This window comes from Melitaea cinxia, chromosome 8 (genome assembly GCF_905220565.1).
Source record: "Melitaea cinxia chromosome 8, ilMelCinx1.1, whole genome shotgun sequence".
Taxonomy (NCBI): Eukaryota; Metazoa; Arthropoda; class Insecta; order Lepidoptera; family Nymphalidae; genus Melitaea; species Melitaea cinxia.
This window is the reverse complement of record NC_059401.1, coordinates 3,710,234-3,727,548: the sequence shown is the minus strand read 5'-3', so window position 1 is coordinate 3,727,548 and position 17,315 is coordinate 3,710,234. Positions and strand designations below refer to the sequence as shown.

At 31.3% G+C, this 17,315-nt stretch overlaps 1 long non-coding RNA gene across 1 annotated transcript; it reads right to left on the bottom strand.

Moving 5' to 3' along the window:
• Positions 1-1,296: 1,296 nt before the first annotated feature.
• LOC123655480 lies at positions 1,297-1,857 on the bottom strand. The gene is made up of 2 exons (XR_006743410.1): positions 1,773-1,857; positions 1,297-1,586 (listed from the first exon to the last, which is right to left on the bottom strand). It is a non-coding gene; the product is annotated as an uncharacterized LOC123655480 (long non-coding RNA).
• Between the last annotated feature and the right edge of the window lie 15,458 nt (positions 1,858-17,315).

The following is a 17,315-nucleotide window of genomic DNA, read 5'->3' as shown; positions in this document are numbered from 1 at the left end:
GTATTATACATTTAAACCTTCCTTTGGGATCACTCTATTTACTAAAAAGAAAACCGCATCAAAATCCGCTGCGTAGTCTTATAGATCTAAGCATACAGACAGCGGGAAGCGACTTTGTTTTATACTATGTAATGATTGTCTACTTCAACACTTAAAAAAAAATCTTTATCATAACATGTTTAAACAATATATAAAATTTCGCTATGCAACCTTCTTGTAATTTTTTAAAACCACCAACTATCGTAGTTTCTCGTGTAAGAAATAGATGTCACTTGCGTCGTTTACACTAAGAATGTTATTAATCCCTTCGCTTCTAACATAACAGTTGATATATCAAAATTGTAAGAACTGCTTACCTTTTTGATTCTAAGCACTTCGTATGCTATCCAAGGATCCATGAATATTTCACTATCTGGTGTAACGCCATCATAGAATCTGTGCTACTGAGGTTGCCTTTAACGATTCACTTATTCATTGCTAGTTTCATTGTTAGAAGCCTTTAGAATGCATTGGTTTCTATTAATAGAAATATCGATCATCTATTACAATGAAGTGCAGTCTGTTCTATATCACATTCGAATAAGAAAGTTAAATGATTAATTAGAATGATATAGAAACAGGGGTATAATTTTAAATTATAATATTTTGACACTATCGAAGATTGTGATCAATAATAATATTACCTCATTTTAATTATATTTAAACTATTATTTATTTGTTTTTTCAAAACAGACAAAAAATTTGAATGAAAATAAAATAGGTATGTAGAAATAAGTAATAGTAAGGTACTGCGAATTTGTTTTTTTAAAGACTTTCAACGTTAAAACGAAAAATAACTTAAGGAATATAACAAATTTCACCAAGTATAAAAAATAATTAATATAATTGTGTTTGCAGGCAAACGAAGAAAAACCGACTTCAATTATATCGACAAGTAATACAACATAGGTAGACGAAAAAATAATCAAGTAAATATGTAATATTAAAGACTACTCCAAAAGTTGTTATCAGATCTCGATGAAATTTAACCCGCCACCGGTGACGTCAATTTTACTTACATCATTGGTGACGCCGGTCTCATGCACCGGGATTTACAATGGAAGATTTATATAAATATTTTTTTACTATCTATTTTATATTTATGTATATATGTTCTTTGATAATAAAACAAAGATATTTTGTTAATCACAGTACGTTTATTATATTTTTATTTATTTTAAAACAATGACACTTAAAACAAGAAAATTTATTAACTTTTTAAACATAACTGTTGTTAGATCATAGAAAACACAAATATCAATATATTTTTTATATAAGTTCAGTCTTATCTCTTTTAGGACACTAGGAACTTACATAAAATAAACAAAAAGTGGCATCATACCAACAAAAAAAATAACCAAAAATTAATCTAAAAAATGACTATTCTTCAGTCAAACAGCTTCTGCAGAAAGGCACTACATGTTCAAGACACAAATATTTTTTGCACTTGTCTGATGGCGATGTCTGATGGCATTGATGGCCCGTCCTCATCGAGTACTTCTTGTAGAAGAGACTCGAGCCGACGCTGTTCATTTTCGAATGACATGCTAAAATAAATTTTATAATTTGAAATATGGTATTTTCGTGAAATATCTATAAAATTATGCCAATAAACTAACTAATCATAGGGAAGTACAATCAAGTAATAACAAAACTAAAATAGTAAGTAAAAATGTATATGGCCCTGATAAAATATGAACAATTAAAAATTCAACTATGACTGTTTTACTTACATAATCGGTGACACCGGTCTCACGCACCGGGATGGCGCCAAAACTTCAGAACGTGCGTCCGCTTCGATGTCGCGGGGGGGAACTGGTGACAGGTCGCGTGCAATGCAGCAGCTACTCGAGATCACGACGAAAATCGATTACGCGGGAAAAAGTTATTCGATTTTTTTAAAACGCCCGGTCTCTCAGACATATACGTCACCGATGGCGGGTTAAATGTGACAATATGGTAAACATCGGCTTTCGATTAAATTAAAAATCATCAAAATCGGTACACCCAGTAAAAAGTTATGCGGATTTTTGTGAGTTTCCCTCGATTTCTCTGGGATCCCATCATCAGATCCTGGTTTCCTTATCATGGTACCAAACTAGGGATATCTCCTTTCCAACAAAAAGTGAATAATCAAAATCGGTTCATGAACGACGGAGTTATCCCCGAACATACATATATATATACGGTCGAATTGAGTTACCTCCTCCTTTTTTGAAGTCGGTTAAAAAAATAAAAATATTTGTTTATGTATTGTTTGTGTGTTTTTTAATTCTTTTTTTATGCATTTTATTATGTAAATGTGTGTTTGTGTACGTCTATATTTATATGAATATAGTTTTCGGTGTATTGTATATGCTTATATATGAATCTTGTACTATGTGCTTAATAAATTACACTGTGTGCCTGTTATATGTCACAAATGTTTTCTTTATAGACGGGTTGTCTGTAAGAAATCACTGTCAGTGATAAGACCGTCTTTGCAATTTCTTCAGTATGTTTTTTAATGGTTTCTTTTTAATGTACTTGTAAGTGTGCAATAAAGTATAAATAAATAAATATTTCAAGTCTTCAGCCTGTAATATCCCACTGCTGGGTAAAGGCCTCTTTCTCCATGTAGGAGAAGGATCAGAGTTTAATCCACCACACTGCTTCAATGCGGGTTGGCGGATATACTCTCTACTATTCCCTATGAGTAACGATCACTATCAAGTGTAAGTGTGATAACAACGTGCTCTCCGAAGTACGTTGGGGAGACCTACAAGGACTGCTTAAACACCCAGACCACGGTAAACATCTGTATGGCCAATACAAATGTTTGTCATGTGCGGGGATCGTACCCTAACCTCCAGCGCAACAGCCACAAACCAGTACTGTAACCATTGCGCCAACGCTACGACAAATATAAATATTTCAAGGCATAGAGTTTAATTTACTTTTTATTTGACGTAAAAATGTTTCATCCATAAAATATTAAGCATCCATCGGTACGGAAATTCTAAAACATCGAACGTCTCGATCGTTATAGACTTGAAATCGTTATCCACGACGATCGATGGAAGTTGTAAAGCAAACAAATATTTACTACGGTTTCCAAACGCTATCGGGCGTCGGACGTCGACTGCTAAATCAATTATTAAAACCCCTGTATCGATTTGGTCATTTGCTTCCACCTGTCCTTTACCCTTACTAAGGATTAGATTACAATGGGCAATTTGAGTTATTCTTATAAATTCAACCTTAAAATATTTATATTTGTCGCTGCGTTGGCGCATCGGTCACATCACTGGTTTGTCGCTGTTGAGCCGGCGGTTGCGGGTTCGATCCCCACATATGACAAACATTTGTATTAGCCATGCAGATATTTACTGCAGTCTGGGTGTTTTTGCGGTCTTTGTGGGTCTCCCCACCGTGCCTCGGAGAGCACGTTAAACCGTCGATCCCAGTTGAACACCTGATAGCGATCGTTACTCATGGTAGGGAATATATCCACTTAAACGCATTGGAGCAGTATGGTGGATTAAGCTCTGATTCTTTTCCTATACGGAGAAAGCCCAGCTGTGGGATATTATAGGCAGAAGCAAATTTATATATTATAAATATATAAATATTTAATTTTTTAGAGCTTAAAAATGTTTATTAAATTCATAAAATGTTCATAGTCACAAACTCGGTACATAAAAAATGTATTCAATATTTTTTAAACCCAGCTTCATCTATCATCCTTCTTTTTCAACTTTGTCAGAAATAACATTGCGTTAGAAGTTTAAATGTCAGACGATTCGGTTTCCTATATTTTATTTTATCTATACAAACAAATATAATTGGAGTGTCTGTTTGTAATATTAAAATAACCGCTTTCTACTAAATGCATATGGATGTATACACGGTACACATATCAAAATAACGTTTTTTATATTATTTTTTTCTGTCTGTTTGTTCAGGCTAATCTTTGAAACTACTGTACCAATTTTGACGAAACTTTCACTGGCAGATAGCTCATATAGTAAGGAGTAACTTACGCTACTTTTAATTTAGAAATTTATTTATTTTATAACTGCTAACTGAACAATAACTTCTATGTTAAATTTCACGCGGACGAAGTCTCGGGCACAGCTAGTCTAAAATAAATATAACATAACAGAAAAGACAATATTATTTTGATATGATTTAGATTACAAGTGGTATTTATGTGTGTATATTTGGAATGCGCCAAGTGTATCTTAACCTTAACATACTTATCGATTTTTGATAATGTATGTGAAACAACCACTGTTTTTAAAAATGTCACTGTTAGGTACTAAAATAAAAAATAAAACTTTATAGGTATTTTCGAAATTCCAATAGTTTTTGAGTGGAAAAAACTTTTTTCATTAGATAAATAATAAATTAAAAAAAAATGTCTTTCCAATAATCTTTACTAAGAAAATGTCCTGAACTATTGCAATATTTAGAACGGATATTTAACTTCAACGGCAAACTGGAGGAAAAGGAACTATTTCTGCTCTTCCTTATTGATACACATTATTTCCTCATCTACTTACTATACATAGATATAAAAATGTACTAAACTAAAGTTTTATATATTGTATATAAGTAGCTGTGTCCGCGACTTCATCCGCGTGGAATTTAACAAAAAGCTATTTACTAAATTCTAGAATAAAAGTGGCCTAAGTTACTCCTTATTACATCAACTATCTGCCAGTAAAAATCCCCTCAAAATCGGTCCAGCCGTTTCCGAGATTAGCCGGAACAAACAGACAGACAGACAAAAATTGTAAAAAAAATGTTATTTTGGTATATATACTGTGTATGTATATAGTAAAAAGCGGTTATTTTAAGATTACAAACAGACACTCCAATTTTATTTATTTGTATAGATTATACACTATCGAAAATATAAGTTTAGCAAGAAAAAATAAATTTGTTTTGAGGAAAGTGGAGGCGTTTTTACGGTTCTTCGTTGTAAATCTATTAGGTATGCTCGATGGTTCGTTGTATATGAAAATAAATTGTTGTGTCCACACAGCAATGTATGTGAAACGTATGGCCAGTAGTGAGTGACTTGCGGGCAAGAGTGGTGTCCAGTGGAGTTATTAGAATCGTTTTTCCTTCCCGCTTTTCGTGACGCAACACGTGGTTCGCAAAGCTTGCGAACATTTTCGGCCGATTGTCTGTTTGAATTTAAATAAGTGTTTGTGTGTGTGTGAGTGTATATGTATGAATAAGTGATCCTTGTTTGTATTAAGTGAGTATTTTTTTTTGTTTATAATATTAACGGTCACTTTGTATAGTGCTGGAATTGTTCTAATAATTATTAGAAAATAAATTTTAAATTTTTTTGTCGTTACAAAATGTTGTTACAGAACTCGATATATTTTATCAGCAAGTAGGAAAATTGTCAAATAAATATAAGTTTAAAAGTACGAATAAACAATAATAATTAAATAATATGTGACAGATTTAGTGGCTAATTTAGAAATAAGAAACGGTGGAATGGTATTGTTTTTATTGTATGCTATTCTCACGATCTAGTCTGATAATAAATAGGTGGCATATGAAATTAAAAAAAGTAATAATGTAAAAAAAATGTATTGATTAAAAAAAACCGCATGTTATTAGACGGAATGCAATTTGATAGAAGTATTTAATAGAGGTATACCTAAAATAAATACCTTCCTGCTTTCAACTTTTATTAGGTTTATTTACCTGTGTATATTTTTATATTACAAAAATATTTATTTAAAATTTAGATGCTTTCATTTTTAATCATTACAAGTAAATCCTTTTTACAGCGACAGCTGTACACATTAATTTTTATCAATCTCATGATACCTCATATTTTGTTAGAATCTTTCAAACTGTTTACACTATACAAACCAAGATTAATGTGCTACATACAAATTCCATATTAAAATTATAATAAATTACATTTATCTCCATTAAACATTTAAACAAAAGAAATAAGACTAATTTATTTCAATGTTAAAATAACAAATTATTGCTTTAACTGTAGACTCAGTGTGATCACTCCCTTACAAGACTATTTGACCTATAAGATAACAAGAGCCAGAGGTCAACACTTATATGCACTATTTATCTCTATCTGCTTTCCTTGATCATAGTTATGTTATATGTGTACGTAACACATACAAACATGTACTTAGGTAGTTGTACACACAAGCATATTTACAGATTATTGTGAACATTTTCTATAACAAAAAAAAAACTTTTTTTAAGTTTAGCACTTTCTCTGTACTTTTGTTTACTTATAAACTTTGTCAAAAAGTTGTTATATTTTGGGAGGTTTTTTTGCTAAATCCATTTTGAGTAATCAACCGCATACAGACATCCGCTCTTGTGTAGTGGTACGAGTAGTCGCTTAAAATACCGACGGTTTAGGGGTTCGATTCCCGCTCGGGATAGATATTTGTAATTGTATAAATATTTCTTTCCGCTTTGAATGTCTATCTGAGTGAGTCTCCCCAAAGTGTCTCGGAGAGCACGTTAAGCCGTCGGTCCCGTTTTTAATCATAAATACCTGATCATTATTAATAGTAGAAAACATATCCGTTAACCCGCAGTGAAGCAGCGTGGCAGATTATGCTCCAATCCTTCTCCTACATGGGCAAAGAGGCCTAGCAGTGAGATGTTACAGACTGAATGGGATTTTGTGTATTCAATACTATATATAGACATATATATTTTACATACGTATAAATAACTGTATATATTTTCGTCAATATGTATGATTGTGTATGTATTATGATAAAAACTCTTTTAAGGTTTAAATTTTTGCAGCAATTTTTATTTTCTAAGGAAGAAATTACGCTTCTTGTCTTTATTATTTCAATATTTTTGTACAGTCACGTGCAACTAAATTACGGAAATGAAAGTATTTTTAAAACTTATTTTACTCATTTAATACATAGGAAAAGAAAAAAGATGTGACGTAGGACATTTAGATAGACTAGAGGCCGTTGATCGTTAGTTGTTTATTTTGTCAATTATTAATATACCAACATTTTTTTTATTTAAAACATTATTACTATAATGTGTAATCATTAACATAAATGTTTAACTAAAATTATATTGATATAAAAAAAAATTAAAAATGCATTTTGAATAATAAATAAATAAATAAACATTTCACACTCAACGGCTCCTAGTAGGATTTTCTCCTGTGTCGGGGGTCCGGAAACACACACAATACACAAGCACAACGCCCAGACCACGACAAACATCCATATGACCGATACAAATGTCTGTCGTGAGCGGGGATCGAACCCGCGACCGCCAGCGCAACAGCCAGTGCTATGACCACTGCGCCAACGCGTCGCGTAAATAGAAGTAAATGTAAAATTTGTAATGATTTTTAAAACATATTTGCGACTACAATGTTTAAGATGCGTGATTTATAGTTTAACATTTTTATAATACGTAAGAATAAGGGTCGATCATTGCTATATTTATAGTACTTAGGAAACGATTCAAAATACTATATTATCGATATTTTTAACTTAAATGTATTGACAACATTGACAAATATACAAAAGTTACTTTCTTCATATAATTGAAATATAAAATTGTGATAAATTAAAAATATATAAAATTGGTATAACTTTTTGTTATCAAAACATTTTCTTAACACAAAATCGTCTCTCAATGTCTAATGAAAACACAACGAAAAAGACATCTCAAACGAATTTCCATTCAAAATATTTGTAACCGAATACAACTAGAATAAGTCGTATCACAAGATATTCGAAATTGAAATTACGAAGAAAAATCATGTCGGAGAAAATAAATTAAATAGAAAGTTATTGCTTGTCGTCTAATTCACTAATAATAAAATGTTAAGCTGGGAATGAATTCAAACTATCTGAACAATCTCATTCCGTCGTAAACAAGGTCAGTTGTACAATAAATATTAGTTTTAAACTGATGTAGAAATTACTATTTAAATTTTTTGCAAATAACAATTTGTTGATAAGTGATTGTAATCTAAACAAATAAATAAAATTTAAGTGTCTGTTTGTAATATTAAAACCGCTTTTAACTAAATTCATATGTATGTTTACATGGTACATATCGAAAAAGCATTTTCTATCATTTTTGTCTGTCTGTCTGTTTGTTTGTTCCGGCTAATCTCTGAAACGGTTGGACCGATATTAACGGAACTTTCACTGGCAGATATCTGATGTAGTAAGGAGTAACTTAGGCTACTTTTATTTTAGTTTTTTTTTTAATAGTTATTTTGTTAAATTCCACGCGGAAGAATTTGCGGGCACGGCTAGTTTCTCATATAAATATCAAGCTTTTTTCGTCCTAGCGCGCTTATGTCATGTTTTCTTATCCAATTTAAACTATTTTTGATATAACAAAAATGGGGTATAGTAAGTTATTGCCGTAGGTCTTTCTACGTTCAATAACTCTTTTGATAATGTTACAAACGAAATGTATTATTATAAGATTAATGCACACATTCTTAAATTAAGTACTTTCTTCAATATTTTACTAATCTGGCTACACACATTTCTCATTTTTTTTTAACTTTTTGTGAGAGAATATTTAGAAAAAATTGTGTATGCAATAAAATTATTTTTTAAACATTTTTAATCTTTTTTTTGTTCGATGACCAACATAGTATCATAGATGATTGATAAAACTAATTTTTCTTTATTTATAACCTAACGCCCTTATTTATATTGGAAATAGAACAAACAGCGTGAGACACTACTGCTGCACTGAAATTTTTAAGAGTTCAAACATCAGTCGATATAGGTACGTATCTGTGTAAATAATATATTTCTGAAACACACACTTTTTAAATTATTACATTTGCTCTGAGAACAAGAAAAAAACCCACAGACAAAATATTTCAAGATGGCGTCAATATTAATTCAACGTCAATGTCTATTTTGTGTTGCCGTGAGCTTCTTTATTGTTGTTCGTTGCAAGGAGAAAATAAAATGCGAAAACGTAGGCGTGACCTCCAAATTATAATTATTTCGGTCTTGCAACATTTGCCGGTGCATGATTCTGAGCTCTGTCACTATCCCGTAGGTTATAAAATTATTTCAAATGTAAAAATGGAACGTTCAACTAATAAAATATATCAGGTGGTCTTAAATTACGTTAACGGTCTTCCTGTTGAGTGAATTAAATAATATAATAGTGATTTTTTTATGTTAACGCAATTTGAATTAGTGTTACTACTTTGTTATGAAAAGGAAAATATTAAAACAGTTCAAATATGAAAATAAATTTTAATATTTTCTTATAACGTATAATAAAAGTAATTAATTTTTCTTCATATAATATTTAAGTGTAAGTGGAACACAATTTAAATATTTTTTTTAATAATTATTTAGTGCTGTAGGAGATTAGTTAATACGGATATTGTGTGTTAACATATTTAGTATGAATTTGATTTGAATGAACTATTATTGATTCCACAAAGTACCTTTAATTTAAGATATTATTTAAAGAATATTATGAAAATAGAAAAACAAGCATAACAAAGATAGCAAAAGCATATGTCATAGTTATATAATTGAATAAAATTTAAAAATTAAAGAATAATAGCAAACTGGCCCATTGAAATGTTATTAAAACTGAAGCCTTTATAACTAATCATATTAATACAAACTTATAAATAATGTATTGGAATAAAAAAAATCTACGAAGAAGATCTCTATCGTATGCCGTTTAGAACATCAAGAATATTACATTATTTATACTTCCATTATTATCTTTCTGTCTCAAGGATAGGATTAGGAATGAGAATATCCGCGATAAAACGAAAATAGCCGACATAGTCCACAGAATTATGAAGTTAAAGTGACAGTGGGCTGGTCACCTGTGTCGCAGGACCTATGGCCGTTGGAGCAGACGTATCCTTGAGTGAAGACCACGTGTTCGAAAACGCAGTGTCGGACGTCCTCCGACTCGCTGGACCGACGATGTATTGCCGGTGTAGGCTCGATGAGGAATGCGGAAAACCGGGATGTCTGGCGCGGCTTGGGGAAGCTAATGTCCAGCAGTGGACTGTAATAGGTTGAACTGACTGACTGATAAATTGATGCTAGTAAGATGAATAATATGCAATGTTTCAAAAGAATTAAGGAATCGCAAGCGTTGATGAGCCAAATATAAGGAACTTCGTTCCAAAAAATTAATTAAAATTCACTTAACAGAGAAATATTTTTATATTTTCGATAATATAACCAGAATCTCTTTGTAGGAAATTATAAAACAAATTTTGTAATCTTTTGTGAATGTATTCTAGATGAACACAACCATCAATGAATTGGTGAAGTAAAAAAATACAAAACAAGAAAAACCGCGTGGGATGTTTAGTCAGTTAAAATAAATGAGATATTTATCTTGCTATCTTCAGTAGTTTAGACGTGTGCACAGACGATGCGAGCAATTATTTTATTTACATGTATTTACGCGAATGTTGTAGCGAAAATAAATTAGACGTCGCATTTAGGATTTACGACTTCACGGACATTTTAAATTTGTTAGCAATGTTTTTGTAATAGTAATGAGGTAATAAACGAGAATGAAAGTTCGTTAATCATGCAATATATTGATGTAAGCTCATAATTCAAGAAGTGTCTACAGTTAATAAATTTAAATCAAAGTTGAGACCATTAATGCGATTACGTTTAAGCTTTCAAGGTCACTATGAACACTTTTGATTATACGTGAATTAGCGCGTTTGCCATTTAGAAACTACCAATAAACAAACGGTTAAAAATAATTATTTGTAACATCATTTAATTCATACAATTTCGTTTAAAAATAATAAACTTTAATATATTTAAACATGAAATTTAATATTATAAAGGATGGTACAATTCATCAAATTACTATTACAGTACCTGGGTGACCGAGCTGAGCTCGGTATTTTTAGTAAATCGTGTGTTTTGGAAATCTTATTTAAATACGAATTACATATTTTTTTTCTAAATAACAGACATATTTAATTACATATTGATAAAATATGAATAATATTTTTCGATTTTACCAATATAATAATAAAAAATATGAACTGGCTATTTAAATAAAAAATAACGAATGCAATTAGAAAAAAAAAAGAAAAAATTATAATCGATCTGCAAAACACGAGGATTTGAACCGCGGTCTTTTCGGTAGATCGCGACCGAATCATTTCCCACCTGAGCTATTACAACTTAATTGACAATTGCGAAATTTACCTTCGTATTCTAACGATATTGTAGCCATTTTTTCATTATATATATATAAAAGAATTGCTCGATTAATAGTATAAGATTTCAAAACTACCTAAACTAAACTTGATAGTTACTTATAAATATATATGCGTGATATCAATTAAGTTCAAAACTTGTGGTAATTTTAGTAAATTTTATGCACCATACTATATCGACGCTCACACAATGTATATTAGTACTTTAGACATTATTATTTCGCTAAATATGTTAGGAGCAACAATTTTCTATGCACCGTACGATCCGTGAAATTCGGTTAAGTTCGTATTTTGGATGAACTCCAAAACAATTAGTGCAGTGTAGTACGTACTCGAGCGATGGCGGAATTGAGATATGCCCCAAACTATATTAGTATCTGTTTATTATAATAGCCTTTTCAATTTTCCGCATTATAGCCTAACGAGGATACGGGTAATGTATATGCTACGAGATTATTAGATGTTATTTTATTATTTGTTTGCAGATGAAACGAATCATTCTTTGACTATAATATGATTATTTTAGCAAGTAATATTTTAATAAAACCCTTGGTGTCGTCATTTATCATTTTAATTTAATAGTATTTGTATTACACAAACAAAAATATTCATTAAATCATCATTACAGCCTATACAGTCCACTACTGGACATAGGCCTCCACAAGTTCACGCCAAAAACAACGCGAACTCACGTGTCCTGCCCATAGACACCACGCTGGGCAGGCGAGTTGGTGACCGCAGGGCTGGCTTTGTCGCACCGAAGACGCTACTGCCCGTCTTCGGCCTGTGTATTTCAAAGCCAGCAGTTGGATGGTTATCCCGCCACCGGTCGGCTTTTTAAGTTCCAAGGTGGTAGAGGAACTGTGTTATCCCTTAGTCACCTTTTACGACACCCACGGGAAGAGAGGGGGTGGCTATATTCTTTAGAACCGTAACCACACAGTACAAAAACACAAGAATATTAGTAACTGAAATTAATAAGCTTGTAAAATTGTTATTAATTTTAAAGTTCACCTGATGAGAAATTTTTTAAACATTTTTTGTCACCTTAATGTGTAGTACCTTACACATACGTGTGCGTACAATATATTGGTACCTACAAGTATCTAAATAGGCACACATTGCATTAATTATTGATTTTGCGTTTTTCCTAAATTTAAACATGTCAAATAATATTAGAAGAAATAAACAATTGTTGATTAATTTGGGAATTTTAAATTTTGCTAAACGTACTCATACTAAAAACTGTTAAGAAACATTATTGTTTGGGTTACGACCACAGATGAGTGATACCTATCTAAAATCAATTGCTGCTTAACTGTCGCACAAATCAAAACTCCATATTTATAAAAACAAAATTACACAGGGCTACATGCCAAGAAGCCGATTAGAAGAACTCTAATTATAATACTGATGACATACGCTGATTTTTTTATACAACTAGGTCGGCAAACAAACGTAAGGCTCGCCTACTAGCTACCTACTACCTAACTAGGTGGTAAACGATTACCGTAGTTCATAGACGCCTGCAACCTTATCCCCCTAGCGCGTTGCCGACCTCACCGAAAACCTTCTAGGCACTCTGGCTACCTTACATACCACAAGAACACAATACTGCTTGAAAACATAATTTAACTGTGATCTTCTGAAAGGTAGATCTGATTTTGGGCAGAATATTACTTGCTGTGCTCTACATCAATAGATGATTATGGTACTCACATAAACTGATCCGGCATTAAATAATATAGTCACATGATGGCTTTAACAAGATCTTTTGGTTTGAGCTCATTTGTTTTATTTTAAATTTTTCAATGGTTGATGATGATACGAGTTTCATTAACTTCAAACGTATAATTATTATTATTTATTTTTATGTACACTAGTGATGTAAAAATATTATATGCTACTAATATAACTATTAATAATAATAGTTAAAAGCATTTTAATAGCTTATTACATCACAATAATTGTATAAGTCTTTAACAAAATATTTACCTTAAATCTCTCAAAAGCTACCCTTTTAATTTAGAATTTAATATTCATACAATATTCATCATCATCACTTCAGCCTATCGCCATCATATTATTTTACTGTCCAACAATAAACTACTACTGATGAAAGAAGAAACAATGAGACAAACAGAAAATAAGTTTTACCTGGGGAAATCATTACGTAGGCAATGGCAAGGCGCCAATAAAATGCTACAATAATAATTCCAATATTATTGATGTTATGTGTTTTATATTTATATTTCTTAGATAATTTAATAAAATGGTATCAGGGACAGTCCAGTATATATTTTCTTTTTAAACGCACAATTCTAACTAACTCTTTTTTTCCTTTAGTAAAATTAAAATTACGTACAATTTTTGTATTACTTTTTGTTGTAAAAAAAGGCACGAATATCAGAGCCATAAAATATAATTATTTGTTAAATTATGACTATGTGACTAAAACAACTATTCCTGTATTTTATGTTTACATCAAAAATTAACCTTTATTCAATTTTGGTATAACTTAAAACTAATGTCGTAATTCTGTCGTAAAGACTGTGTTTAATAAAAACGAAACATTAATTTCACGCATCATCATCACGCAAATTACAAGTAAATCCGCAATAATAGGTAATGAAATAATTTAAACTATGACTTGGCAGACGTATTGTTTACTAATGGTATAAATTGATCGCTAGGTGGAATCTAGATGAAAATAAAAATATAAAGAGCGCTTAAAAACAAAACAAGTGGCTAATTGTTATGTATACTAATACGACAATCTAAAATTGTTTGTTGAAGTCAATTTGAATTTCTACGGATTATTTAAATTTTTGGTTTAAAAGAGTATGTTTAATAACAAATTTGTAGGCAAATAAATATCATAATATTATAAAATATAAAAGCAAAAAAAAAAAATAACGCAATCAAAGCGCGTGTCAGTTAATATTATATTATGTATACTAAAATTAATTTATTTTAGTATATATAATTTAATATTTTTTTATATAAATAAATAAGTATACGCATACATCTTTGTACAAGACATTTAATGAAATGAAGAATTTATACAAGAGTTTGTAAAATAGAAATAAACAAAAAATAATGAACGAGTGAGTAATATTTAGGGACATTATGATGCCTATCTCAATGGACTTAGATTCTGGTTGCTCTTTGAAGTTTTTGTTAATTAAATTTGGCACAGGCTAAACATGCTGGATTGTTTGTTGTTCTTTATTTAATCTTTTAGAATTCAGTGTAGATAAATTTATACCTTGAAGATTTATGAATAAATATATGAAAGGAAGTAAGAATTAAATAAAGCTAAATGAATAATTGCAAAAAGTGATTGAATGGTAACTATTTAAGATGTATTACAACTACAAATTTTGAGTTTTAAGACTAAAACCACAATTTCATTACAATAAACTAAATAAAATGAACATACTTCGACCAATATGGGATACCATGTGTATATTAAGAGTAGATACATTACTTCTGTATAAAGAGGTCTACTTTCTTGAGTAACTAGGTACATAGTACTTTTTATATTATTTTATTGTTATACAGATTATTAATTATTATAAACAGAATATATAATAATATACTAGCGACCCGCCCCGGCTTCGCATGGGTGCAATGCTTTTACTAAATATACTATACTACAGAATGTGTTTATTTATAGTGTGAAGCTGGCTTATAGCATGGCATTAACATAATAACAACAACATTCAAATATGCGTCGTTAGATTACACGTTGTTACAGAGTGCATTGAAGAAATAAAGGTTCACTGCTCGTTCACCGTAGGTGATAGCGTGATAATTGCGTGCGACCCGACTTCTTAATAATATTCGTGCCAAATTTGAAGTAAATCCATGCAGTACTTTTTGAGTTTATCCCGGAGATACATACAGACAAACAGACGAAAATTCTAAAAACTATATTTTTGCCTTCGGTATCGATTGTAGATCACACCCCAAGTATTCTTTAAAAAAAATATTCAATGTACAGTTTTGACTTTCCTATCATTTTATTATATGTATAAATTTATGACTTTTGATTGTGCAAAAACGACACAGACGCACGGAAACGGGAACATGTTAGTAGTTAGTCAATGTTGGAATTTTTGTTACTAAAGCATACTAGTTTTATTATATTTCTGTAACGATCGATATCAATCTTAAATATATAGAAATATATTTATAGTTTGTGACAAGGATTTTAAAATAGAACGTTTGAAAATATTTTAATGAGACGAGCAATAAATAACTTTTTGAAAGGAATTTGAATTTCTACGTTTATATACCTACGTGGATATCCTATCTTTGAAGTAGTACGTGTAGGAACACACAAGTATATTATGTTGTACTTGGTAAAATTTTTTAAGACGGTGTTGTAATTAATAAATAAACGTCTCCGACTCAACGACCCCAAAAGGACAACATCCTGTTCCAAACCTATTATAAAGAATATCTGAGTTAGGGAATAGCAGGAAAGTTCCACCTCAAAATATGGAGCAGCCTAAGTAGTACCTCGATCTTATAGAAGGTCACAGCTAAATAATACTGTTTTCAAGCAGTATTGTGTTGCTGTTGGTGAGTAAGGTGACCAGATTTCTCTCTCTCTCCAGGGGGGAGGAGGATTGGGTATAGGGTCGGCACTGCGCTTGCAATGCTTCTGGTGTTTCAGACGTCTATAAGCTACAGTAATCGCTTACCATCAAATGAGCCAGCCGTACGTTTGTGTGCCGACCTACTTAAATATTAGAAAAAAAAAAAACAAAAAAAACTTTGTCTGTGTATGCCCAGACCATAATAAACCTATATATGGTCTATTTTAAATTGTTATGAATAAGCAACTGTTCGCTCCACAGTCAGTTACTGTAACAATAGCGTTAACCCATCATAAAAAATACTAATATATATTTACTTAAAAAAAGAAATTAAAAGTAACGCGTAACTAAACATTCCAATCAATTTATTTTTAGGTCATTAGATTCAATATTGCTAACTAAGTTGCTTTGTAACACAGTGAAACCTAGATAACACAAACATTTATTTCTCTCGAAGCCGAAAAGTTTTCGACTACCAAAGACAAATAAGTAATAATTTCGAATTTCAAACTTTACCCTTTACCCAATATGATATTATATAATGAGCTCAGCAAATCTTCAAACTTCATGAGGTAGTAATGAATCTGTTCAACAAGTTTTAACTTATCCAACAGATATTGCTCAAATATGAAATACTAATTGCTTTTCGTGATTTTACCTGTATAATTATAGGAATATAGGAATAATAGAATATAGGAAAAGTAACCTATGTGTTCATATGGATGTATGGACATAGTGGCGCTGTATTTCATGCAAGATATTACTAATTTTGTACTAAAACAGTTTATATATTATTTTTTAAAAGACTAACTTCGGATATTCTTGCTGATTTTGCCTGAAGAATCTACATCCCGAATCGGTGGTAGCTTTAATTTCATAATAATGATCACTTAAAATTTTTAATTTGTAAAATCGACTGTCCTTACGTATAACATCGAGATTGAAAAAAGGCACTTTACAGGAGAGCACTTTGAAGTTAATTTTGTGTACAAATCATCATCATCATTATCATCATTCCAACCAGTCCACTGCTGGACATAGGCCTCCACAAGTTCGCGCCAAAAATGCGTGAACTCATGTGTGTTGCCCATAGTCACCACGCTGGGCAGGCGGTTTGGTAACCGCAAGGCTGGCTTTGTCGCACCTAAGACGCTGCTGCCCGTCTTCGGCCTGTGTGTTTCAAAGCCAGCGGTTAGATGGTTATTCCGCCATCGGTCGGCTTCTTAAGTTCCAAGGTGGTAGTGGAACCTTGTTATCCCTTAGTCGCGTCTTACGTCACCCACGGGAAGAGAGGGGGTGGCTATATACTTTGGTACCGTAGTCACACAGCACTTTGACACAAAATTGTCATTTATTGGGCTATCTGCAATTAATTTCAGATATATGCTAAACTTTTACTGACAAGTAAATGTATAAGTCATTTTATTCAA